The sequence below is a fragment of the Oryctolagus cuniculus genome, chromosome 17 (assembly GCF_051225735.1).
Source record: "Oryctolagus cuniculus isolate XC-2025 breed Fujian yellow rabbit chromosome 17, ASM5122573v1, whole genome shotgun sequence".
Taxonomy (NCBI): Eukaryota; Metazoa; Chordata; class Mammalia; order Lagomorpha; family Leporidae; genus Oryctolagus; species Oryctolagus cuniculus.
Window position 1 is genome coordinate 58,403,594 of NC_142883.1, and position 27,790 is coordinate 58,431,383.

Here is a 27,790-nt window from a genome sequence, read left to right on the forward strand (position 1 = left end):
TGGTACCACAATTTTAAAAATTCTTGCCTAAGAGGGATCTTCACAATATTCATGGAAATTATGTATTATGAAAAAGGTATGCATACATTTCAAACATTTTTTGCACCAAAATAAGCTTATCTTTTAATTCCATTTTTCCACAAACATTTTGAAGAGCCCTCATACCCACAGAAGATGAATGTCAGCCTAATTTTATGAGCATCTGGGTACAATTGTACGTGGAGAATCTTAACAATGAGGGTAATAGTCTCAAAAGTATTAAGATACTGATGCCAGAGGAGAGAAATTTTGCCTCATGGCCATGTGGTATTTCCTGGGCCAGAGACATCAATCCACATAATGTGGTGATGGGGCCAGATGTGGAATTTCTTGATCTTAAGCTTATTAAATGCTCTCTCTTTGTGGAGTAATTAGAGTGCTAACTGGATAGCATTTGCCAAGTACGTACTAACAGGGAGTTTAATGGTTCCCTCCAACTTGTTTCCTGGTAATCCCACATGCTCTTAAATTATTCTCTCCCTTAACCATGATCCCTCCCTGGTCTGTTGCCATTTGTTAGAAAACAGACATGTCAGGATAGGCTTCTGCCTGATGAATAAGAGGCTGGTGTTTCAGAACTGGGAGTAAGAGCATAACTAGCTTAAACCTCAATGTCTTTGTGTTTTGCAGTTTTTTTTTGGGGGGGGGGCGGTATTTTCTCCTTTAATATTTAAAGAGCAACAGACCACCCATTTTAACAAATAATCCCAAGTTTCATCCAACTAGTTTTGGGATTTCTGGAGGAATGCTTAGATTCCACTAACTCATCCTGACTGCCCCCTTCACTTCTTGCCTTAGCCACGTGCCCCAGTCACCTCTTCTTTGTCACCTCGTCACTGGTGTCTTTGACTGCCCCTCCTATGCCTCAGGTAAACACTGCTCCTCCCTCTCATTCATCAAGGCATCACTGAAATCGTGGAACATGGTCAATGAATTTTTGTTCGAGGATGTTTTGCGTCAGAGTCTGCTTCTTTTCCCCAATGTCCGTTCTTTCCTTCTCACAGGAAACAGGGCTGCATGTGCTAGCTGGACCCATGCATAGGAGTTAAACTATGGTTCCCAACCTTGCTTGCAGCTACCCTCTGGCCAGAGGAATCCAGAGAGAAGTGATGAAGTCATGTAGGCGAAGTCTATCCTTGAAAGAAAACTGAGTTTCTTGTTTACGTGTTGACATGTTGGCTGGTGCTGGGGAAGCCATCTTGGCAGACAAGACGGAAGCCACGTAAGAAAGAAGACAAAGTGACTGAGGAGTCTCAGGTCTCCAAAAGTCTGCAATCACCATTCCAGCCTTGCACTGCTTACACTTGAGAGGAATGAGAGAGAGAGAAACTTCTGTTGGGTTTAAGTAACTGAACTTCCGGTCTTTCTGCAACAGATGAACCATGAACTTTGAGAACGTGAAAATGAACGATAGACGGTATGTACAGCTGGTTAGTAGATCCTTGGTAAGACAGAAAAGCATGAGGAAACACAGGTCGCTGACTAGTAATCTTGAGAATCCAAGGGTATCAGATTCAGACATCAGGAATTCTGATTTGCTCCGTTCTTTCTGGTTAACACCAAAGTGAAGGGTTTCTTGCTATCTTCCTATAACTTTGCCTTTCTTAGGGGCACATATAAAGCACAAGACTAGGTAATAAAAGATTATTTTTAGACAAACATTCTAGAATTTAAGTATTCCAATGGCTACAATGTTGACATTCTACAAAAAAAAAAAAAAAAAAAAAAGGTTTTGGAATTGCCTTAAGACCATATGTATAAGCCATAAAAGAAAATTCCCCTTACTAATTAAAAGTCACACCTCATTTTGACATTTATTGATAACACCCAGCTTGATCCCTTTCCTAAATCATCAGGTTTAGCTCTGAATGACCTTTGGTTATTTCTGAAAACCTGAGGATTCAGTGGTAGTTCTATGTGAACTATTTTCACGGCTCTGAAAAGAATATTAAAGAGAATTTCTGAATTTGAAAAATGGCAGCCTCCCCCAAGGAAGGCAAAAGAAAAGGGGTCTTTGGAGGGTCTTTGTTTCTACTTTGCTAACCACCCTGATATCAGTGCTGAAGCTCACGGAGACACAAAGGATCTCGGGTCTGGTTGCACTTGGAATTTAGGCTTCAGCAGGTGGTCAATGGGCAGAGGCATTTCACACCAAACCTGCATAGGTCTGTAACTCTGCCCTAGAAAGCAGCTTGCCTATAAATATTTCACTCAGAGTCGCACAAAAGCATGAAGGCTGCAAGGCCGCTTCAGACAAAAAGCAGATAAATTCCTGCTTAACATGTACCTGATGCTTTATGATTTCTGCCCAAGTTCAGATTTCCTGGATCAAATGTTCCCAAGACCCTGTAAGGTCATGTGGTTTGGGAGACAAAAGCTGAGCTCGGTGTATATTACAGAGAAGCCATCCCATCCGGGTGTGACCACGCCGAAGGTAAGTGTTAATCCCAATCTGATTTCGTGTGTGTGCAGCAGCTGTTGGGAACATTAGGACTGCCATCTGTGTCCAATGGAACGATTTCCTACCACTCGGCCTCATATGGCCCAAAAGTTAATTTAGTGCATATTGGGAAATTCCTGAAACAACATGAGACTTAGCACCATTTTCCCATCAAATCCTTGGTGTTTTTGTTGCTGTTTAGTGAGCCCGTGAAGGTGTGAAACTGTAGGGCTGAGGAATGGAATGGTTTGCTCATAAAATCTGGGGATCTTATTGGCAATGCTTTCTTCAAGGTAGATTCATGTGTTTTTCCAAGAATAAATCCAATGCTGTACTTGGAGTAAAACTATTCTTGAGCATTAGGATGAAAATCCTGTGATCTCACCAGTGGTCTTATGTATGTATGTATATATGTATGTATCTGAGAGGCAGACAGAGTGCATTCCTAGCCACTGGCTCACAAATGCCCACAATAGCTGGGGGCAGACCCAGGACTGGGAAACTCAACCCAGATCTCCCATCTGGGTGGCAGGAAACCAACTACTTGAGCCATCACTGTAGCCCTGCCAGGGTCTGTATTAGCAGGAACCTGGAGTCAGGAGCTGGAGCCATATACTGTACCCAAGCACTCAGAGGTGGGTCACGGGCATCTTAACCATTAGGCTAAATACCCACTCCTGATTATCACTATTTTGTATCAATATGGCAATGCAGAAGTACCTATCAGACATTTTCAGGGTACTCATTTGCATATGAAAATGTCCATGACTTACATTTACCCACCTAAGTTTTACCCATGGAAAATACCACTGAGCAATTCCTGGACATCTTGAATAAGAGTTCTTGTTCCCTGACCTCTTCGAGGGCAGAGCTCATCTCCCCAGAATTGTTTCATTTTTTTTTTTTTTTTTTTTTTTTTTTTGACAGGCAGAGTGGACAGTGAGAGAGAGAGACAGAGAGAAAGGTCTTCCTTTGCCGTTGGTTCACCCTCCAATGGCCGCCGCGGCCGGCGCGCTGCGGCCGGCGCACCGCGCTGATCCGATGGCAGGAGCCAAGAGCCAGGTGCTTTTCCTGGTCTCCCATGGGGTGCAGGGCCCAAGCACCTGGGCCATCCTCCACTGCACTCCCTGGCCACAGCAGAGGGCTGGCCTGGAAGAGGGGCAACCAGGACAGAATCCGGCGCCCCGACCGGGACTAGAACCCGGTGTGCCGGCGCCGCTAGGCGGAGGATTAGCCTATTGAGCCGCGGCGCCGGCCCTCATTTCTTTTTGTAAGTGCTTCATCCCATTCTTTCAGCACAAAGGAAATATCTACTGAAGCTGATTTATATCCAAGGAAGAGTAAGGAAAGTTGATCTAAGCTGGAGACCCCACTAAAGGCGTGGATGCACATTTGTGAAGTGGTGTTTGGTATTGCATCCTAGTAGAGCGAGCTGGTGTGACCTTGTCCTTCGAGCAGCTGATGAAGTAGCCATTATTTAGGAAGTGTTTTCCAATGATTAGGGCAGGACAGGATTGATGACTTCCCACATTTTGAATTGCCTCCTTGGTCTAGCCGTGAGCAGTTATCTCTATTTGAAACATAACTGTTATTGGAGCCAGAACTTTTAAAAGACACAACTGTTAATATAGTCAAGTCATGTAAGTCCAGATATTCCTTTAATAGAACCTCATACTTGAAGTGTTCCTTTGATCATCTGCAACGCACCAGTCAGGTTTGTGCCTGGTAACGCTTGGTTCTTGGTGCAGCTCTTTCACAGGACAACGTGATATTAAATACTCATTTAAGGATTTTGGGTTACAGGAGAATCACTAGCCATTGTCTCATGTCTGTCACTTATACTCACTTCTCACTTCCACAAGCACCATTTGCCCAGACTCTCGTCTTCTCTTGGATGTGTACTGTAGCTTTCTGATTAGCTTTCCAACTTCCAGATTAGGCAGTTCTGATCAGGTTTACTTTGGGAACCTTTCCCTAAATGAAACTCCCCCTAAAAGGATGGTTTAGCCGTTTACCAATTGGAGCCTTTCAAAACAGAGGCGGCAGCAGCAAGCTTAGAGGATACAGGTCATGCCTTAGGCATCTGTGCATTCTCAGAGTCTAACCCAGTGCCTGGTGCAAGCAATCAGTGAACATCCCATGTCAACCCTCTATATCTTCCTCACCTCAGAATTCACAAGTAAGAGCACCCACAGGTGGGACAACTCATGGGTGTGAGCTGTCAGAGGTGGTGTGTTGAAGTATCCAGTGGTATAGATGAAGAGTGTGCTACAAGGATTGTTCTCCAAGACAGAAAACTTTTCTTTACTTGAAAAGAGTTAATAACTTGGGATAAGACCAGATGCATACTATCAGAGAACCAAGATATTCTTTCCCAAGCACGTGGCACCTCTGATGTTAGGAGAGTGAAGAGAAACAGTGGAAGGGATGTGTCTCTCTTTTGTGCCCAATGTACAGCACAAAGTAGAAAATCAAATGGACCAACTCTCATGATAAATGTTCTCAGGTACCAGAATCTTGGTAGTGTTGCTTGAAACACAGAGCCTCTTTTTGCAAAAAGACATTTCATTTTTTGTGTGCATTTATCATTCAACGTCTGTTATTGAGTGGCCACTATGCAAAAGACTTTGTGGACCTGTGGAATCTTTGAATTTGAACCACAGGGGCGAGCGTGTTTGTAGAATACTGTTTATTCATCAATACAATAGCTCATTTAATGAGATGAAAGGCAGAACATCATGGTGTTAAGGGACAGACTTGGAAACAGGAGTCCATCTTTTGCATTACTGACAGATGTGGCCGGGGCTGGCGCTGTGGCTCACTTGGTAATCCTCTGCCTGCGGTGCAGGCATCCCATATGGGCGCCAGATTCTGTCCCGGTTGCCCCTCTTCCAGTCCAGCTCTCTGCCTGTGGCCTGGGAGTGCAGTGGAGGATGGCCCAAGTCCTTGGACCCTGCCCCCTCATGGGAGACCAGGAGAAGCACCTGGATCCTGGCTTTGGGTCAGCGCAGTGCGCCGGCTGCAGCGCGCCGGCCACAGTGGCCATTGGAGGGTGAACCAACGGAAAAGGAAGACCTTTCTCTCTCTCTCTCTCTCTCTCTCTTTCACTGTCCACTCTGCCTGTCAAAAAAAAAAAAAAGTCATTTTTGGGGGCCAGCGCTGGGCACAGTAGGTTAAAACCCTGGCCTAAAGCACCGGCATCCCATATGGGCACCGGTTTTAGTCCCAGCTGCTCCTCTTTCAATCCAGCTCTCTGCTATGGCCTGGGAAAACAGTAGAAGATGGCTCAAGTCCTTGGGCCCCTGTACCCATGTGGGAGACCCGGAAGAAGCTCCTGGCTCCCAACTTTGGATCGACGCAGCTCCGACCATTGCGGCCAATTGAGGAGTGCACCAGCGGGTAGAAGACCTCTCTCTCTCTCTCTACCTCTCTCTGTAACTCTGTCTTTCAAATAAATAATATAAATCTTTAAAAAAAAAAAAGAGAGAGAAAGTCATTTTCATTATAAGAATTTGTTAAATGATCCCTATAATCAAATCTCAGAGTTTAACTCTCCAGCTTAACAATCCAAATAACTAGATGGATATATATGCACACCCACAGAGACATGCATGTAGGTAAAGACTCATGCACAGAGGGCAAGAGCCTCTTGAGAATGATGAACCTGGGAAAGATTAGAGACCAAGCGAGAGGCTGTTGCAACTCTGAATTGAGCCATTAGCGAAGGAACATGAACAAGTACTCTCCCCCTAGTACAGAGTAGGGGGAGAGTCTCGTGCGGCCATTGTTAGGATGCGGGGTTTTATTCCCAGTGAGGAGGACACTGAATGGCACTGGGGTCTTTCATTGCTCCTCCTATGGTTTCCTGCACACTTCTCCCCTGGGGGAGGAGGCTCTGTGTCTTTCAGGGAGCTTCATGATTTGGGGATAACCCAGGCTTTCCACGCTGGGCTTCCAAGCTCCAGTCTGCTTCACTCTGATCTGAGTGAACCTTACACATTCCCACCTTCCGATCGGCTCTCTGTCCAAACCCCAACATCCACTGAGGGCTGTTTCAATTCCCCTCTCCTTCCTCATTCTCCTCTCTTGGGCCGGGACACAGCAATCTCGCCCACTTCTGGGTCTCTAACAGAGCCACCTCTGCACCCCTCCAGCCGCGATTTAGCACACGCCCTCTTGCATTTTACCGGATTTTTCATGCATGCCTGCCTTGCCTATCGAAAGAGTACAGATTGTAAACTTCAGGAACAAAGACACCATGTCTTTCCCGTCTCTGCAGCCCCTGGAGTGCATGATGGAAAGCAGTTTCAGATGACTTGAAACAATCGCCAAGGCTCTCAGCGTGTCTGGGTTGTGTTTCAAAGGTTTACAATGGCCCCCTTCTTTCCTAGGGGGTCTTGAAAAGTCACAAACGCATGTGTAGCTACACGGTTTGCTCAAGTAACACCACAGAGGCGCAGTGTAAGACTCATAATCACAGCCCATTAAATCAGAGTTGTTGGGGAAATGTGCAGCTCTAGGACTTGGTCGAGCAATCAAGGGGACCCCAGGCCATGCGAGCCGGGTCCGGGAGCCTTGCCCTGGCCCCAGAGAACAAGCCACGATTGTCCCCGCTGCCTTAGTGCACATGTTGCAAGCATGGAAATGCGTTCTTCGGCTGTGCAGCTGAATGGCACACACAGCCCTGTGGTCCCAGAGCCTGTGCAAGGTTAACTAGCCTTCTATAAACATTAACGCCCATGGGAACAGCATGCTGTAATTACGGAGGAATATACCCTGGCCCCTAAAGTACTTGTCAGTTTACAGAACTCATTCTAGAGACTAGAGTGCAAATGTAATTTGTGTGGCAATGTTTATAGCAGGCACAGCTCTGTCAACAGGCTGCCTGGGCCCAGGCTGCTGGGTTTCTCTCTTAATGGAAAGGCACCTGCAACATGGAGGCGGGGCAGCTGCCAGACAGACGCCTGGGCTCAGCACCCCTCCAGTTGCTTCTTATTTATAACCCTCCCTGGGTTGACTACACGAATACCTGGGGTGCAAATGAATGTGGGTGAAATGACAAATCGTGTGACCCCAGCTCTTGTTCCTCTGAAGGCTACAACAGAATACAAGCAGATTTATCAAATTCTTATTTGAATGGTTATGCGGAAGTCAGGAACCCTGGGACTTAGCTGCATCCATGCCACGGAACGCTCGTGTGATGCAAACCTTTGGCCTCTGAATCTATGCAGGAGGGCAGATGAGATGCCCTTTCTGTCTTGACGTCCTATGAGAGCGCGTTTCTTTAAGCCCCAGGGATCTGTCTGTCTTCTAAATGAGGACACGGAGATTATACTCACTGTCTCTAGGACAGAAAAAAAATCTGCAAGATACTCCAGACATTTTTCCTTACTATCAAGGTCAGCTACTGATACCTAGCATCCCTGAGTCGCTTCCCTAAACCACACAGCTACTTATGGGGCAAAGATTTGGACTCTGGTCCTTAGGCCCTCAAGGAAGCCAATTGCAAGAGTCCACATTGTTACGGTGACATTGCATGGAATTCTAGAAAAGACTAGAACCAGGGTTGGAGGCAGGCTGCCAAGGGGCACAAATGAGAAGCTACCTGGGATCATGGGACTGTTCTGTATCTTGATTATGGTGGTGGTAAGACAGGTGCATCCAACTGGACACCAGACATAGGAATATTTCTGAGGGGACGTTTGGTCCAGCAGTTAGGAAGCTGGTTGGGGTGTCACGTCTCACGCTGGACACAGTGCCTGGTGCGAGTCCTGACTCTGGTCCTGGTTCCCACCTCCTGTTCACGCACACACAGGAAGGTAGCTGGTGATCCCTCAAGTACTCAGGTCACTGCCACCCAAGTGGGAGACTTGGAGTTTTGGCTCCTGATGGTAGCCTGGCCCAGCCTTGGCCATTGTGGGCATTTGGGGAGTGAACCAACAGAAGATCTCTGTTCTCTCTCTCTCTCTCTCTCTCTCTTTGCTCTCAAATAAAATAAATGAAGAAATAAAATTTTATTTTATTTTTATTTATATTATTAAAATATTTATTTGAAATTCAGAGTTACACACACAAACACACACACACATACACACAGAAAGAAAGGCAGAGAGAGAGAGAGAGTCTTCCATCTGCTGGTTCACTCCCCAGTTGGCCACAATAGCTGGAGCTGTGCTGATCCGAAGTCAGGAGCCAGGAGCTTCTTCCGGGTCTCCCACACAGGTACAGGGGCCCAAGGACTTGGGCCATCTTCTACTGTTTTCCCAGGCCACAGCAGAGAGCTGGATCGGAAGAGGAGCAGCTGGGACTAGAATCAGTGTCGATATGGGATGCCGGCACTGCAGCTGGAGGCTTAGCCCACTACGCCACAGCGCTAGTCACATAGGTAAAATTTTTAAATGGGTGTATTTCATTGCATGTATTTTAAACTTTGATCAAGTTGGTAAAGAAAACAGTGATTGGGCTCCAAATGGCCACACACGGTAGGCAAGCATGGTGTGTACAACTTTCACAGTTCTGTTCAGTTCTGTTTGGGGTAGCAGGTGACAGGGCTGGTCCCTTACGTGCTCATGGAGGCAGGCACATCCCTCCAGATCTGGGTGCAGCCAAGCTTCTCCCATGCCCACTGTAGCAGAGCTGACTCCAAGTCAGGACTGATGTAGAAAAAAAACCATCTTGCCGTTTTTATCTCCTATGCAAAGAAAGCCCTTGTCTGGCTTGCTGGAGATCTGTTTATAAGTCTGTGTTCCTGGTTTGGATCCAACACTAGGAAGGGCACATGAGTCCTTTGAAAGAAGGCAGGCTCTTCCGAGAGCAAATGTCCCCAGCAGAGGCTCAACGACGTGCGCCAGGGCTGCTCCAGGAGAGCACGCATTGCATGCAAACACAGGGACCAGCTCTGAAGGAAGCCACAGATCCAGGCTCAGGACAGGAAGTTCCCATTCTCCTGAGATTTGAGGGAAGGTTTGGGAGAAGGCGTTAGCTGCAGGTTTTGATGTTGTGCAACATGGCCTTGACCTCAAACCTCCTTTGGTTTCCGACTGTGGGAGAAAGAAGCTTTCTAATAAAACATAACTGATAGGCAGCAAGGATCCAGATTTGTGAACCCATGCACCAGAATCTTAGGAAGCTGCAAGAAGAACTAGAAAGGTTTCTTTGAAGAAGTGTTTGGGCTAAAGACACAGAGGCACCTACATCAGGGTTTTGTGTGTGTGTGTGTGTGTGTGTGTGTGAAATTGGAGCCCACCAGGGCATTGTGGAGCCCAGGCGCTTGCCACTGATGCCTTTGCACACGCCAGCAGGGTCTCACCAAGCTTGCCCTTGAGTGCCTAGGTGTGGCCGGTGCCTCTGCACAGCTACTCTGTGTGTCCCTTCTGCTCTACAATGCTGCAACATGAGATGTGTCTCAGCCCACCTCCCCCAGATGATGCAGCCACACCCGCTCCTCTCGGCCCTCATCTGGACTTGCCTCAGCTCCCGGGACCCCCTACCAGACTAACCAGGCCCCCAGCCTCACTTGTCCTGCATGCACGAGAGCAGTGGGTGGATGCTAGATGTGGGGTGATGTCTCCAGCTTCCACGGTGGAATTCTGGAACACTGCAGATGCCGAATGGAGTTCATTTTACTTCTAGTCCTGGATCCAGGAATAATGAGTTTCACCAAGGGATGGAGATTGGGTAAAGGAAACCAATGCCCATGCTTGAGGGGTTGGTGTTGTATTGCACCTACTGAGACAGAGTCCTTGCTACTCTGCTTCTGATTCAACTCCCTGCCGGTGCTCCTGGCAAGGCAGTAGGAAGATGGCCCAAATCCTTGGGCCCCTGTACAAATGGAGGGCCAGGATGGAATTTCAGGCTCCTGGCTTTGGCCTGGCCTAGCCCTGACTGTTGTAACCATTTGGGGAGTGAAGCAGTAGATGGAAGATGTCTCTTTTTCTGCATTTCTCTCTCTCTCTCTCTCTCTCTCTCTCTCTCTCTCTTAGTTTGCTTTGGAAATAAATTATAAATAAATAAATAAATCTTAAAAAGTTATTCCTGAAGTTGACAACAGCATCATAAGAGGTACAATGGACTGGATGTTTATGCCCCCCTTCCCACATTCATATATTGAAATTCTAATCCCAAAGTGATAGTATTAGGAAGTGGATATTTTAAACCAATTTTTAATATAATATGAGAGGGTCAGATACACACACACACTGGGAAAGAGAGAGAGACAGAGAGAGAGAGAGAGATCCCATTCTCTGGTTCACTCCCCAAATGCCTATAATGGCTAGGACTTGACAGGATGGAGCTAGGACCTTGGAACTCCATCCAGGTGTCCCACACGGGTGGCAGGGGTCCAACTGCTTAAACATCACCTGCTGCCTCCCACAGTTTGCATGATCAGGAAGCTGGAATGGGGAGCCAGAGCCAGGCATAGAATCCAGACACTTGGTTCTGGACCCCGAGTGTCTAATTTACTCAGCCAAACACCTGTCCTATGAGGTCTATCTCTGGGAGGTGATCAGGTCATGAGGATGGAGCCCTCACAGCTGGAATTAGTGTCCTTATAAAAGAGACCCCAACACAGGAGGACAGGGCTCGAGGACGCCACCTATGAGCCAAGAAGAGCACTCTCACCTCCTCTGCCACACCTTCATCTCAGATTTTACCCTTTAGAAGAACTCTGAGTAATCGAGTTCTATTGTTTAGAAGCCACCCAGCTTATGGTATTTTGTCACAGCACTCAAAGGATGATCTGAATTACAACGGAAGGGATGCATTGGGCAACAGCAGTAATCAGGCTCGTCATGTTTCCAGAATGCAACCTTCATCATTCACTCCCTTTCCCAACAATTTGCTGTCGTCTACATTGCTTGTTGGTGTTCAAACAAATCTCGATTTTGCTTATGAGGACTTGAGTTCAGTGCGACCCTCAGACTGCTTGAGCATTCCTCAGTGCACCCTGGACTTTGGGTGAACTGCCCCCAGGACCTGTCATTGGCAGAAATGATCGCTCCCAAGGGAGATGTCGATTTCCTAGGTCATCAATCAAGGAGGACTTCCCCACGTCCCACCATGCCTGGATCAGCCCTCACAGGCACATTCAAGGGGAGTTGCTAAACTCGTCCCTGGGGCACTGCAGCCTCTTGACTGGCAAGCAAATAAACTCAGCACTAGAATCTTCCTTTCTTTGGCTTTACTGGTTTTCCAAATCCTCCAACCAGTAGCTTGTCTGATTCATCTGAATGCCCAGAGTCTCTTGCTGACTTTTTCCTTGCGTTCCTCTTGGCTCATCCTCTGTGCGAGGTCCTCCTGCTACAGAAGTGGGGGCGCCAGAGGTCCTGATCTAAGGGCTCCTGTCCTTAGACAGACTTGCAAATACGCAGTGACAGTCCCACCACACGGCAGCTACAGTTGGGGGGCTCCCCAGAGGCCCTGGTGCACAACTCCGCCAGCTCACTGTGATTTCTGTGATTTGGTGCCCAACGAGGGGCCGAATTCTCTCCATCGCTTTTCTCCCCTCTGTTCTCCGTGCACACATCCTGAGCTCCTCAAACTTCTCCTATGAGTCCACTTTGTGTTGCCATCATGAAATACCTGACCCGGGGGTATTTTATAAAGAAGAAGTTTATTTAATTCAGGTTTGGAGGCTGAAGAGTCCAAGACTGGGCAGCCCCATCTGTCCAAGCCCTTTGGCTGCACCACAGCAGGGCAGAGGAGGAGGGAGGGAAACAAGTGTAGACAGATGAGGCCAAGTGTGTGGGGTGGACTCACTTGATAACAACCCACTCTGTCAAGAACTCCCTTAATCCCTTCTGAAGGCAGCTCCGCCATGCCCTGGGCCTCACTTCTTCATGTTCCGTCATCTCTTGATGTGGACACAAAGCTCCCAGCACATGAACTTTTGCAGAACACATTCAAGTTGTATCTAAACCATAGTAGTGATTCCACTCCCCGTCTGATTCCTTAATCTGTTTACATCGTAAGAATTAGCACATAATTCTGAATTTGCTATCTCTTTATTTTTTAAACAAAGACTTGCTTTTTTATTTATTTGAAAGGTAGTGTGACAGAAAGTAAGAGAGAGAGAGAGAGAGAGAGAGAGAGAGAGATCTTCCATTCACTGGTTCACTCACCAAGTGGCCACAACAGCCGGGCCTGGGCCAGGTGCTGAAGCCAGGAGCCAGGAACTCCATCTGAGTTTCCATGTGGGTGGCAGGGACCCAAACACTTGAGCCATCATTTTCTGCTTTCCCGGGTGCATTAGCAGTGAACAGGATCCGAAGCGAAGCACGCACGACTTGAACCAGATGCAGGAATACAGTGGTAGCTTAACCCACTGTGCAACAATACCTGTTCCTTTCATTGTTTCTTTCTTTCTTCTTCTTCTTTTTTTAAAAGATTTATTTATTTATTTGAGAGGGAAAGTTAGAGAGGCAGAGGCAGAGAGAGAGAGAGAGAGAGAGAGAGAGAGAGGTCTTCCTTCAGCCGGTTCACTCCCCAAATGGCTGTGACAACCAGAGTTGGGCTGATCTGAAGCCAGGAGCCAGGAGCTTCTTCCAGGTATCCTAAGTGGGTACAGGGGCCCAAGGACTTGGGCCATCTTCCACTGCTTTCCCAGGCCACAGCAGAGAGCTGGATCAGAAATGGAGTGGCTGGGACTCAAATCGGTACCAATATGGGATGCCAGCACTGCAGATGGAGGCTTTTACCAGCTACGCCACAGAGCCAGCCCCATTGTTTCTTATCTTTGGCTTTACCTCTATGTTGCCAAGGTTTGAGATCAAGCCTTAGACTTCTCCTAGTTATGTCTGGCTGGTCACTGATCTGCTTTAGCTTACTGAACTTTATTGGCATATTACCACTTCCTTGAGGTTTCCCAACATCTGCTTGCCAATTTTGATCAGTGCCCAATGAGTCAAGGCGGGGGATGATGGGATCAAGTTTCAGTGGGTTCATTTTTCTTCATCGTGTGTGAATGTCTCCTCCACATTGTGCCCAGAGCTGCCCGTTTCTGGCAGGAAGCTTTGTGAGTGCATGGAATGCATTTTAGAGGGCGTTTTATGGGGAAGCTGTTGTGGACAGGGCTTGATTCGCAGTAAATGTCATTGCCATCAGAATTAGCTGTAGTAAAAATCTATATCTTTAAATCCTGGTAGTGCTCCATGTTTCCTGGAGTAGCTCAAGATATCAAGTGGGCCATGGGAGTTACTATTTTCAGGAAAGGCAAAGGAGTAAGGACACATTTGGAAGAATTTAGATTGATCAACTAGACTTGGTAGGGCCAAAGACTAGGTAGAGATCAGCCATTTGAGAATCAGTAATAATCCCAGAGACATTTAAACAGAAAGAGTGCTTCAAGAGAATACAAATACATAATAACTATTTCAGATGGTTAGTATTCAATACTTGTTAGTCGATACTACTGACAATCCAGTGATTTAAACAATATCTACCCTTGATTGATTTTGAGAAGTGAAAAACACACAGAGGTCTGAAAAGCCTTAGTGAACTTGACCGGAGCCCCACTGGGTAGCCTGGTGTTCTGCATTGTTCTTTCGGTTTAGTGCTGCCTTTAGAACTGCCTGGGCAGTATGAGGATAGGGCTTGAGTCTCTCGCTCTCCCTGTCTGCTGAGTTCATGGCTGGCCAGCTGAGCCAGAGCAATCAGTCATGCGCTGTTGGGGAAGAAGGGCGGAGATGACCCCTTCCTATTCCTCCGGGGTATTACCCTCATTAAGAGGAGCACTTGTTCAATTAAATTTGTCCCCTCTCTAAACATGTCTCATCCCTTTGTGCCATTCATCACCCTGATTAACCTGAAGATGCCCAAGAAGTCATTTTCCACTTCTGGGTATTTAACTCCCTATACCTGTGTCTGCTCAAGACTGATGTGAAACCATGCAGAACACGACACAGAGGTTTTTTCCAAGACAGTGTGAATTACAGTGTTATTTTTATTAGCACACAATTAGAAAGGAGCTGAACACCCAGCAACAACAAGCAAATAATAGACCCTCCAGGAGATGGAAAGCAATAGACATCATGGTATTGAAGAGTGTCTAGAAATGACGAAATACTAGTAGTTAATAAATAAAAGGAAAAAATATAAAATATTCAATAGAATTCCAATGTTGCAAAAAGTATTAAAATATAGCAGTGATCATTATAAACATGACTTTTATTTTCTTTTCTATAGGAGGGTTTCTCAAAAAGTTCATGGAAAATGAGTATTCTAAGGGACGATGAATGGATTTCAATTTTTTTACACCAAAATAAACATTTTAATTCCATTTTCCATGGGCCTTCTGTTGTGCTGTCATACTTCTCAGTGTTTTTAGTTTACTTTCTCTTTGATGTTATGACTGCTATACTAATTTTCTTTTTCATCTTTTTTTTCCCTCTTTTGCTACTGGCAGTACAGTTTGCTTTGTTGCACTTATTTTTACTTGCCTGTTATATCCTCCCACTCTTTCATTTTAGAACTTCAGGATAGGCCGGCGCCGTGGCTCAATAGGCTAATCCTCCGCCTTGCGGCACCGGCACACTGGGTTCTAGTCCTGGTCAGGGCACTGGATTCTGTCCCGGTTGCCCCTCTTCCAGGCCAGCTCTCTGCTGTGGCCTGGGAGTGCAGTGGAGGATGGCCCAAGTGCTTGGGCCCTGCACCCGCATGGGAGACCAGGAGAAGCACCTGGCTCCTGGCTTGGGGTCAGCGCGATGCGCCGGCTGCAGCGCGCCGGCCACAGTGGCCATTGGAGGGTGAACCAATGGTAAAGGAAGACCTTTCTCTCTGTCTCCCTCTCTCACTGTCCACTCTGCCTGTCCAAAAAAAAGAACTTCAGGATAGTTTTTAAAATAGAAATGAGTTGTCGCCTATAAACCACATAATACCTGTTTTTTCCACCTATCAAATATGAGTCTCTGATTTTATTGTATAAATAAACTCTATTTACATTAATTTTCTTTTAAAATATTTTATTTATCTGAAAGGCAGAGTTAGTGAGAAAGAGGGAGACAGTGAAAGAGAACTTCTCTAGGTCCACACCTGTTTTTAAGACTTTCCACGCTGGGCTTGGTTCCACAGCATCTAATGGGACTTCAGATCTCAGCCCAGACATTCAAGAGTTCAGGGTTCTGATTTCTCCTAGTTTATTTCCATCCAAGACATGGGATATGGCTCACTTCAGGGAGAGTCTGTGTTGATTGCTCTCTTTTGCTTTGCAGGGTTGAGGGAATTCTGTCCATGCTCCTACTTTGGACTGCGCCTCAGCTCTGCAGGGAATCCAAGCTCCTTTCCTTGGGGCATCAGTCCATTCTAGGTCCCTCCAGGAGCTGAGTGGCTGGATGTACTCTCTCTTTGATTCTGGACTCTACAATTTTTACCATTTCTGAATGTAAGTATGTGATTTGTAGCATTTTTTTTTTCCAGGAAAATCCATGCATTTTGAATAATTGGCCTGAAGGAAGAGAATACTTTGCTTAGAGCAATGCACAGCCTACTTGTATTGCTGAATCTCAAAACATTGCCCCTTCCACCTAGTGTTCACGTCAACTCCCTGCACTTGACCTTGAGTCTACCATCTCCAGCTTACCTCCATGCCTTTGCTGGTTCCTTCCACTTGGAATTCCCTTTCATTGTTAACTTTTTTTTTTCCCAAGACAGTTCATACTTTTCCTCTTCTGGGAGGCTTTGCTTTATGGTTTCTTCTTTCTCACTGTCCCCAGCCTGTATTGCACTTGCCAGAGAGTTTAGTGATTCAGAGAGAGAGAGAGAACAATTCTGATTGAACAGCTGAATAATTATTTTTAGTACCATGTACAAAGGACTTGGATACAATGAGGATGTCCATCCTGATATTTGATTGATAAAAAGATACTGCCTTTTGTTTGATTCTTGGCTGGCCACCAACCAGAATGAAAGAAAAGAATAGAATGATTTCTGCTATGCTGGCCTCTGTCCCCTCCCCCTCCTGTCCTTTCCCATCCCCTTTCCCCCTGTCTGTCCCCGTTTCCTCCCTCCTGCTCACCCCTTCTTCTCTTCTTCTCCTTCTCTTCCTCCTTCACCTCTCACTCCTCTTCTTCCTCCTCTTCCTTTCTGGCACTTTCTTTGATAACTTCTCAAAGACATCATTATTGTCCCACTCCCCTACTTCCTAAAATCATATTTTGGTCCCTCAAAAGAAAAACTTGACATAAGAGAAATGCATTTTTTTTTCTCAGATCACCTGTTTGGAACCACATCAAAGTGCTATTCAGTCACATCCATGTGCCTTCCATTTCACATTAAAACTACTTTCCTGCTAGGTTTCAAGAGCTTAGGAAAATCACCAAGTTAAGTCCAAACACATTCTAGAATAAATAACAGTTAAGGAATTTAAATAACTGTGGCATGGTTTTGTTGAAGTCATAAAGTATATTTTAGGGTGCAAGTCTTTGCTGCAAGCTATGTGTTGGAAGTGACCTTGAAGAAGTCGGTTGTACTGAAGGAAGCCTTTTAAAGGCAAGAGAAAGGATGAATCTGGTGCTTTTGGAGTAGGTAGGACAAGAGGGTTATTGGCAGATGGATCTCTTTTTTAAACCTGGAATGTTAAGCAGGGTGTGCTGTATAATTTCATTTATATTGATGTTCAGATAAGAGTTATTTGAATTACTTACTCCAGGGAAACTCTGATGAACCACTTGATAACACACAAAGAGAATGAGATTAAGAGATAGCTAGAAGTGAAACTTCCATGCCATTTGAGTTTGAGGAAAAATGACGTGTTGATTGTGGCTTCTGGTTTTAGGCTTTAGTTCTTGTCTTACCAACAAGTCTTCTGTAGGGTCTGGAAAGCTTCCTAGCCACCCTGGACTTGAGTTTTCTTCAGTGCTCAGGGCGACATTTCCAGCATCCCCAAAAGAGTTCCTTACACAGGCATCTAGCCAGTTCCCAACACAGTTCATCTCTTACAATCTCAGCCATCCTAGTTGTGCCAGCTTGATGTTAAAGGCAGCTTCATCTGACAGTTTTCCATATTTCTGCCTTTTCACAGCCTGATAGCCCTGTCTGGGACCTGCAGGACAATGCAGAATATTATCCATGATGATTATAGCTCGTGTTTATGGTAGATTTCTAACAAGCTCCCTTCGACAAATAATGTCTAATTTTATTAAGCTTGATTTGGCATCTTTGGAAACAATTCTATTGACTATACTCATCAGTCTACTCATATGTATTGTGAATAGCACTTTTCTGTGATGAAACATTCCTGAATTTCTAGAGTCAACTCAAATTGTTTCTGATATATTGTTGTAAATAGTCTACTAGGGTCATTCAGCTTGCATTTGATTATGAATTGTATCTATGTTGAAAAATGGTATGAGCTCACGGCTCTGGGTTTTCCACCATCTTTTTTTGAGTTTTGTATGAAGGCTAGGTTCACGTCACAGAATGGGTTGGGAATCTTTTACGTTTCCCACCTGCTTCATATAAAAGTTTGTGTAACTTGAGAATTTTCTGAGTTCTGGATGTTTGTCAGGACCACCTGGTCTCCACTCCTCCCTCCTTTTAAAATTTCACTTTTAAATGAATTTACGCAAAAATTGGGAGTTTTGAAATAAAGTCTGTGTGAGCCTCTCCACAGTCAATAGACCAGACAACGCTGTTCCCAAATACTCACTCACGCTGTCGATTCCCTCTAAACCCTGGCCACCATCGACCCATCACACACATGGAATTGTGCAGGATGTAACCACTGGAGACTGGCTTCTTTCACTTAGCACAGAGCCTTTGAGATGCATCAGTATTATTGAAAGAATCACCTTGTGCTCCTCTCTATGTGGAATAGAGTTTCTATTCAGGTGTGCCACCATTCACCTGCTCATTTATCATCTCCAGGTTTGACAAATGTGAATCAAGCTGGTGCAAACACACACACATAGGGTTTTGTGTGAACTTACAGTTTTATTTCTCTCAGTCTGTAGTCAATACTTGGGATGTAGAGTTTCTGGATCACAGAATAAGTATATGCCTACCATCTACAGAAACTGCCAAACCATGTTCTGCAGTGGCTGTACCATTTTATATTTTCTCTAGCAATGTGTGAGAGTTCCAGTTGTTCTGTTTCCTCACCGACACTTGATATCGTCCTTGATTTTTGTTTTAGTCAATCTAGCAGGTATGAGGTAGCATCACATTGTAACTCCATAACAGCTACAGGTGTTGAACAGTTTTCATGTGCTTATTGCTTTCAGTGTATCCTTTTCCAGAAAGGCTTATTTTATTTGTTTGAGAGAGACAGAGAGAGGGGAAGAGAGAGAGAGAGAGAGAGAGAGAGAGAGAGTTTCATTCACTGGTTCACTCTCTAAATGGCCACAACAGTTGGGTCTAGACCATGCCAAGGGCAGGAACCAGGAACTCCATCATGTTTTCCCAGGTGGGTGGGAGCAGCTCAAGTACTTGGGCCATCTTCTGCTGCTTCCCAGGCACATCAGTAGCAGGAATCTGGATCAGAAGTAGAGCAGCTGGGAATAGAAACAGCGCTCCAGTGTGGGCTGCCAGAACCACAGTGGCTTAACCTGCTGCGCCATAACACCAGTTCCTCCCTATATTCTTTTTGATGAACTGTCTTTTGGCCATTTTCAAATTAGAGTGTCTTCTTACTGGTGTATTTTGAATACAAGTCTTTTGTGGAATATGTGCTTTGAAAACATTTCTTCTAGTCCGTAGTTCATTTTCTTAACATCTTCTCCAGAGCAAAAATTTTGAATTTTGATGACATTTGATTTACCACTTTTTCTTTTATGGGTCATGCTCTCAGTGTCATTTTAAGAACTCTTTGCCCAACTCAGATAACAAAGATCTTATCCTATTTTTCTTTTACAAGTTTTATATTTTATATTTACAGGTCTGAATCATTTAGGTTGTGGGGAGCAATCCGGACTAGACTAAGTTACTCGAATTAGGACTTATTCTATGCATCTGCTCTCCCACAATATGGCGCTGGGAGAGAAGTAAACAGCTTCCGCACAGCTGCCTCCAGTTCAACCAATTAACTGTAGGACTTGCTCCTGATTGGAGAGCAGCGTACTCGGCGTGTGGGCAGCCGAGTTGGGATTCGCGGAGGAGGACTATAAAGGAGGAGAGAGACGGCATGCATCAGGAACATCTATGGGGAACATCTAAGGGAACCCGTGCAGCCCCCGAGAGAACCGGCCGGCGGTGTGCCGCTCCCCTGCGGAAGTGGGGAATGCGGCCAGGGGGAACTGCCCTTCCACGGAGGTGGAAGGGATAGTAGCCAACCCGGGAAGAACCAGCAGCAAACCCGGGGAGGGCCGAGCAGACAGAAGAACAGCGCAGGGTCTTGTGTCGTTCCCCCACGAAGACGGGGAGCGACATAGGTTAAGGTTTAGTGTAAGATATAAGGTTTAGATCACAACTCTTTTATTTTTGAATATGCGTTTCCACCTGTCCCAACATCATTTGTTGACCAAGGCTATCCTTTCTCCATAATCTTTCTATCACTGGCAAAAATCAGTGGGCAAAATTTGTCTGAGATTATTTCTTGGGTTTCTCTTTGTCTCATTGATCATTGTGTCTGTTGCTTTATCAATACCTCCTCGTCTTAATTACTTTCCAATATATTTTTAATCCAGAAACTGTCACTCATCCACTTTTATTTTTCTTGGCCAAACTTCTATTGTCTGTTCTATTTGCTTCGCTTTCCCCTATACATTCTAGATTCAGGGTGTCTATAGCTACAAATAATCTGCTGAGATTTTGATGTGAACTGCATCACATCCAAAAATCAGTTGGGGGAGAACTGATATCATTGCTCGGTTGAATAGTTCAAACGTGAACTTGCTGGGACTTACAGCATGAATATGACGTGAGTTTCTATTTTTTTTTTTTTTAGCTCCTTTTGCTTTCATCAGTATTTTGCAATGATACATATATACATGGATATATAGCTCTTATCTATGTTTTGTTAAATTTAAACATAAGTAATTCATTTTAGAAGTCGCTATTATACATGGCACAATTTTACAGTTTCAGTTTCCAATGGTTTATTATAAATACACAGAAACATGATTGATATTAGTGTATCTACCTTGTATCCTGTAACATTTTTATAAACTCTCTTACTAGATTTAGGAGATTTCTTCCTAAGGCAGCTCCTTGAATTTTCTACACAGATAATCATATCTGCAAATAAATATAGTATAATTTTCCCCCTATGAATTGTATGCATTTCACTTATTTATTTATTATTTATTTTTTGACAGGCAGAGTGGACAGTGAGAGAGAGAGAGACAGAGAGAAAGGTCTTCTTTTGCCGCTGGTTCACTGGCCGCCGCAGCCGGTGCACTGCGCTGATCCGATGGCAGGAGCCAGGTACTTCTCCTGGTCTCCCATGGGGTGCAGGGCCCAAGCACTTGGGCCATCCTCCACTGCACTCCCGGGCCACAGCAGAGAACTGGCCTGGAAGAAGGGCAACCGGGACAGAATCCGGTGCCCTGACCGGGACTAGAACCCGGTGTGCCGGCGCTGCTAGGTGGAGGATTAGTCTAGTGAGCCACTGCGCCGGCCTTATTTTTCTTGATTTACTTGGCTAGGACTTGCAGTCAGGAGTTGAATGGGAGGTGAGTGTGCATCTATGTTTTGTTCTCAGTTTTGTGGGGAAATGTTTAGTCTTTCACCACCAAATATAATGTGAGCTATAAGCTTTTGCCAATGCCCTTGATGAGGTTGAGAAAGTTCCTGTTTCTAGTTTGCTGAAAAATTTTATCATGGCTGTTAGGAGAGGCTTACCAAGGCAACATTTTAAGAAGAGCTGAGGCCAATGAGAGAGGTAGCCAAACATTTATTTGGAGGGAGTAGCAGGACAGGAAGATGGAAGAGCAGATGTCATGAGCCCCAGGCAGATTCCAGCCTGGGATGTCAGGGAATAGATAGGATATAAGAATGATTGGAATGGAATGGATGCAGAGGGCAGAGTAGTAAGTCAGAGGAAAATCAGATAAAGCTCTGCCTGCGTTTACACAACGCCTCGTTGGTATTTTTAGGCAGATACAGAGCCATTAGAACCAGGGACTGAAATTACCCGATACACATTTCAAAAGGTTCCCTTGAACTGCCCCACAGACACTAGAATGTCCCAAAGTAAGGGATGAAGTAAGGGGGACAACTTGGATTTTGATAGATTACTGCAGTTAATTGACTAATTAACTAATTACATTGATTATCATGGTCTAGATCAGGTTGAGGGGTGGCTTGAAGTAGAATCCTAGCAATGGAGGCAGTGAGCAGTAGTCACACAGTGGATACTTTTGCAAGTAGAGAAGATCAGATTTGCTTGCGGCTTGGATGTGGGTTGTGAGAGAAACAAAGAAGTCAAGAACCCTTTGGAAACTGGGAAACCAGAGTTGCTAATTCCTAAGAGAGTAGTTTTGAGAGGTGCAGTTTGGGGGATTTGCACAAACTAACTCATCTAATCCTTGCTACAACTCCATGAAGTTGGTATTAAAATACCTGCCCCCTTTCCCATAAAGGGTAGGGGGCAACCAGGGTTTAGGTGACTTGTTAAGGAGATACAGCAAAAAAAACAAAGCCAAGACATGAACCAGCATTTGGGCTCCACAAAGTCTGTGCCTTTCACCATGAATTAGAATTATCATTTTAAACACCATCTGTAAGATGTTCTTATCCATATTACCAAAGTTATTTGAGTCTGTCTTCTCTCATTGTCTTCTTGATGGGACTTCTCAAAGCATTATGGGTCTTCTCAAGCAATCAGACCTTAGTTTCATTGAAGCAGCTTTGCTTTCTATTATATTAATTAATATCATTTAATTCTAACCACATGATTATAATTATAAGAGTACAATTAATTATTATAGTTATATAATTATATAAATTAATTTTAATTATAATTAGTTGATACAATCAATTATTAATTAAATTAATGTTTTTGTTTTCTATGATATTAATTTCTGCATTTATCTTTATTATTTCCTCTTTTGTTGGGTAATTTTGTTGCTGTTTTTCTGCCAACCATATAAGTTTCAGAGTGATGATGACTGAGACACAAAATGGTATGGAAAAGAAGGGAATACTTGTAGTTTAGATGAAGGCTTACAAATGGAAACACCTCCACATTTTTTTTAGAACTTAAGGTTGTTAAAATGTAAATGATACTATAGCTTAAATACAAGGCGTATTCAATTGGATATAAAATGGTCGCTGAACATGCGTGAACGTCAAAACAAATTCAGAGCAAGATTTAATTAGAATGTAGGATGCTTGGTGATAACGGGACATCAACAGGAGTGGTGCCCCTGTGGAAGAGAATGGCGGTTTCTGTCTGGATCCTAACGGAGGTCCAGGAGCAGCATCTTTCTCAGTGCTCAGGTGGAACAGCCACGTACACAAACGAGGACCCTGTGCTGGGATATCCTAGTAAAGGCCCCTGGGGGAGTAGGTGACTCCACGTTTTGGAACAGAGTAATCAGGGTGGGCCTTGATGGTCAGGCATATTGTGGGACAGACACAGAAGCCAGCATAGAGCTCTCCCTACAGCCATCTCCCAGCCAAGTTAGGACAACTGGAAGATCACAAAGAAGGCAAGAGTTGTGGTTTATAATGGAGGTAAATGAGGCCTGTGGGAGCCATGAGAATTTCAAGAGGCTCAAGAGAGTAAATGATAGGACGTGTGCTGTATGGTAGTTCCCAATAACATTTACAAAAAACTACTTGGATACTGCATTCAAATATGTTCCATAGCTGATCTGAGAGAGTACACACCAGCTCCTAACATTACAGATTACCTAATAGTTACACAATGCTTTGGGTCTGGGCCTTAAACGTTTTTACCTTGGAAAGTTTTAAGAGTTGGAAAATTGGAAAGCGGATAGTCTCAAAAATCCTGCAGTTGGAAGTGGGAAGATCTTGAGTATAGGGAAAATCCAAAGGTCAAAGAAGTACCTTATAATTCCAGAGAGAGGTCATTTTGGAAAAAGGCAGTACCTTGGAAAGCTGGAAACAGGTGACTGAGAAGTCCCGACGAAAGATGTGGATTAAAGTCCTAGTGAGGGGAGTGAGGGGGAGAAGGTGCTGTGGCGTAGCAGGTTAAGCCATCACCTGCAGTGCCGGTATCTCATATAGGCGCTGGTTCGAATCCCAGGTGTTCCACTTCTGATCCAGCTCTCTGCTATGGCCTGGGAAAGCAGTGGAAGATGGCCCAAGTGCGTGGGCCCCTGCGCCCGTATAGCTGGAAGAAGCTCCTGGCTCCTGGCTTCAGATCGGCGCAGCTTCAGCCCTTGTGGCCAACTGGGGAGTGAACCAGCACATGGAAGACCTCTCTGCCTCTCTCTGTATAATTCTGACTTTCAAATAAATAAATAAATCAGATAAAAAATTTTTTTAAAGAAACGAGTGTGAAGTTTGATCACATTTTTTTTCACAGTGAATATTGTGGCTTATTAGATATACTAAGCATCATGAAATGGTCTCAAGTTTCGGAGATAGCAAAATCCTAGCATGCCTGTCCTAAGTTTTAGCTGGCCAAGGAGCATCTTTTAAAGTTTTGGGGAATGACTTCGATGTTTCTATAAAACATGAAAACACTGCAACAAGGCATTGTTCGTTTTCTTGGCACTTATTTCTGGAGTTTCTAGAGTATATGATTTATTTCCTGCTGCCACAGTGTTTAGTTATTGGACGATCACAATGTATGACGGTAACCAGATGGTTAAACCTGGAGAAAAGTGGATGGAAGTGCTTGGGCAGGGACATGCAGAGGCTGTCTGTACTGTTTTGGTAACTTGCTAAGTTGGGTGTTGAGCACATGAGGCTTGTGTGTGTGCGTGTGTATATATGTATGTGTTTAAATTTACAATCCACTCTTAGGTTTTTAAATTCATCTTGAAATGCTAATAAGTTTGTTTTTTTAATATCACAACTTCTCCCTTTTTTTCTATTTCATACATATGCATTACTTTTTGGTACTATCTGTATTAGCTAATCCAAATGAGAAAAAACATATAGTATTTGTCTTTTTTATGTCTACTTTGTCTCACTATGCATAATGGTCTCCAGTTATATCCATTTTGTTGCAAAACACAGGGTTTCATTCTTTTTTTAATGGCTGGGTAGTGTTCCATCAGGTATGTACACAACATTTTCTTTTTCCTCTTATCAGTTGATGGACATCTAGGTTGCTTCCATAACTCAGCTATTGTGAATTGAGATACTATAAACATGGGGGTACAGGTAACTCTTTCATATGCTGATTTCATTTCTTTGGGTAAATTCCCAGGAATGGGATGGCTGGGTCATATGGTAGATCTATTTTCATATTTTTGAGGAATCTCCAACCTTTCTTTCATAACAGTTGTACTAGTTCACATACCCACCAACAGTGGATTAGGATACCTTCTTTACACCCTCACCAGCAATTGTTATTTTTTGAATTTTGGATCATAGCCATTCTAACTGAGGTGAGGTGAAACCTCATTGAGATTTTTATTTGCATTTCCCTGACGGGCGAGTGATCCTGAGCATCTGTTGACATGGCTGTTGGTCATTTGCATTTCTTTCTTTAAAAATGCCTGTTCATATCATATGCCCATTTCTTAACTGGATTGTTCATTTTGTTGTTGAGTTTTTTGAGCTCCTTATATATTTTAAGTATTAATCCTTTATCAGATGTATAGTTTTCAAATATTTTCTCCATTCTGCCATTTGTCTATTGGCTGTGCAGAAGCTTCTGAGTTGATATAACCTTATTTGTCTATTTTTGCTTTGATTGCCTGCACCTCTGGGGTCTTATCCAAGAAATCTTTGCCTGGGCCAATGTCTTGCATGGTTTACCCTATCTTTCCATCTAGTAATGTGATGGCTTCATGTCTTAGGTTTAGAACCCTGTCCATTGTGAGATGATTTTTGTATAGGGTATAAGGTAGGGATCTTGTTTCATACTTCTGCATGCAGAGATCCAATTTTCCCAACACTATCTTTAGCCTTTTACCCCTCTTTCTTTTGATGACTAGATTATTCTTAATATTGCAGTAATGCAATATTCTCTCAAATCTTATTGAAATTACAAAAAAAAAGTTTCTGTTTTGTGGAATACGTTGGTTTCAGAGAAAGAGGGGCAAGTTACCTGAAGCCTCATATTGTTCTCCTCCTTGTGAATCATTGAGTGTGTTCTGAAGTGTGGATCTGCCTGTTTCCTCTTAGGAAGGTGTGTTCCCTATGGGCACCAGTTCCTGTCCACTTCTGATCCAGCTACCTGCTAATGCACCTGCGAAGGCCGTGGAAGATGGCCCAAGTGCTTGGGACCCTGCTGCATACATGGGAGACCTGGAAGAAGCTCCTGGCTCCCGGCTTTAGCCTGGCTAGTACTGTTAGTTGTGGCCATTTCGGGAGTGAACCAGTGAATGGAAGATCTCTCTCTCTCTCTCTCTCTGTTTCTCCTTCTCACACTGTGACTCTGACTTTCAAATAAATAAATAAGATCTTAAAAACACCCCACCATGCACTGCTGTGCCCTACTTTCCCTCTCTCACCCCCACTAGAATTTCTGACTCATGAGTTCCAGTGGAGCCTAGGAATTCCCATTGATAACAAGTTGCCAGGTGGGGCTGATATGGACCACGCTTTGAAGACTTTTGCTCCAAGGATCTTGTTCACCTATTTTCCGGGTTCTATCTGCTGTGTATGATAGTAGCTGCCTGTGGGCAGACTCCTCTCAGGAATCTATTCACACTCAGTCCCTGCTGTTCTTAATAACCAAGTGCTGCCCTAAAGGGCATCGTCTGTGGGACCCCCAGCTCTGACTTGCGCAACCCCGCTACAAAGGCGAGCCAGCCCCAGCCGCTGAAGAATCTGAATGGGGGTGCCATGGAAGGAAGCTGCCTTGTGGACCAGCCACACTTGGAGCTGGGATCATCACCAAGGACTTCAGTTGGGCAGAAGCTTGGGAGGGGTCTGGCTGAGGCAGGAGAGTGGACGCTTATCCGGAATCAGAGACCCCAGGGGCTTAATCTTTCTGAAGCCTTACGCCATCCTTGCTTCTTCCTCCCTGACTGCTGAGTCCATCCCGACTGCCAGGAAGAATTGGCCCCAGGGTTGAATTTCAGCGAAGCCATGAAGAGAAAATGCACCATGAAATTATACGGCTCCTGCAAACAGAGTTGCCATCTGCTTTTTCTTTAGGCCTTTTCTCTCTACGCAGTGCGTTAAACCATTATGGTCTGGTGCTGGCTCCCTTTCTTGGTAATCGGGTACACATTGGGAAAAAGAAAGAGTCCTTAGTTCAACAAGACAGAATGCAGATCAGGTACTAGGAGTACCTGGAGGCCTTTGTGGGTTCCCTATCGTGTTCTAAATAGAATATTAATAATGCGCTAAGTTGTTTTTTTTTTCTCAATGTCCTGGACCCATTTTGGGGATGGAATGTGTTGCCTCTTGCTACTTCTCCCTGTTTCTCTGTATAAGTAAAGATTTATGCACAATCATCCATTTCAACGAATAACATGATTTCAAAATAGCTTTCATTCATCTCAAACTTCTGAGCTTTGGGAGAATGGTGATGTTTCTCTTTTCTTGGCAATTCAAAGAAAAAAATATTAATTACAGGTGAAATAAGGGGCCAAAGCCAAACAAATTGAAAAATCCTCTCGCTCTAAAAATGAACATTCTTTAGAATCTTCTAGATTCTCCTTCACATTGCAAGGCAGCCCACAGGTGATTAGACATGGCAAAAACAGGGAGGCATTTTGGTCCCATTTTGGAAGATGAGCTTTTCCGATGCACACTGGGAGGAAGTCCCACGTGGCCCTGAACCCAGCGGCACGTTTTCTCCTTCCTCCTTTGTCTTGTTTCCATGTGTTCTGTTCTCCCAGCGGGGACTGGTCCATCTTCTCTAGACTGTCAAGGAGGAACTGGAATGTGAGACTGTGGAGCCGCAGACATCCGATACCTTTCTCTGTGTCGGCTCTGCATTTTGACCTGGTGAGAGTTTTCCTGTACATTCTGAGTGATCAGCACCTTACTCCCCTAATCTGAGAGTCAGAAAGGACACTGAATTTTTTTTTCCCTAGAAGTCAGTCCGCATCATTGGAAGGACATGTGCACACCCTCTCAGCTTGCTTTGACTTCTTTCCAAATACAATCATCCTTTCTGCAATCGAGGTCCAAAACTCTGAAATAGAATATTCCAGAAATAAATAACACTAGCTCATGTTTTAAATAATTATCACTACAGTGTGCAGTTAGAAGCATTTTATTTTACTGTGAGTCATAGTTGTTAATCTCTTACTGTGTCTAATTTACCGTAGGAATGTA

General features: G+C 44.5%; 1 long non-coding RNA gene across 7 annotated transcripts in view; it reads left to right on the forward strand.

Moving 5' to 3' along the window:
• Positions 1–25,934, forward strand: part of LOC149121254 (uncharacterized) — a 69,312-nt gene extending 43,378 nt beyond the window's left edge. For 3 of the 7 annotated variants that reach the window (XR_016223611.1, XR_016223610.1, XR_016223606.1), the window contains exons 3-5: positions 1,044–1,456; positions 2,358–2,473; positions 25,682–25,934. This is a non-coding gene — a long non-coding RNA (uncharacterized LOC149121254). Of the gene's footprint in view, positions 1–1,043; positions 1,457–2,352; positions 2,474–5,728; positions 5,868–23,624; positions 23,818–25,681 lie in introns of those variants that run through there. The other 4 variants (XR_016223609.1, XR_016223612.1, XR_016223608.1 and 1 more) reach the window with 4 other exon arrangements.
• The last annotated feature ends 1,856 nt before the right edge of the window (positions 25,935–27,790 follow it).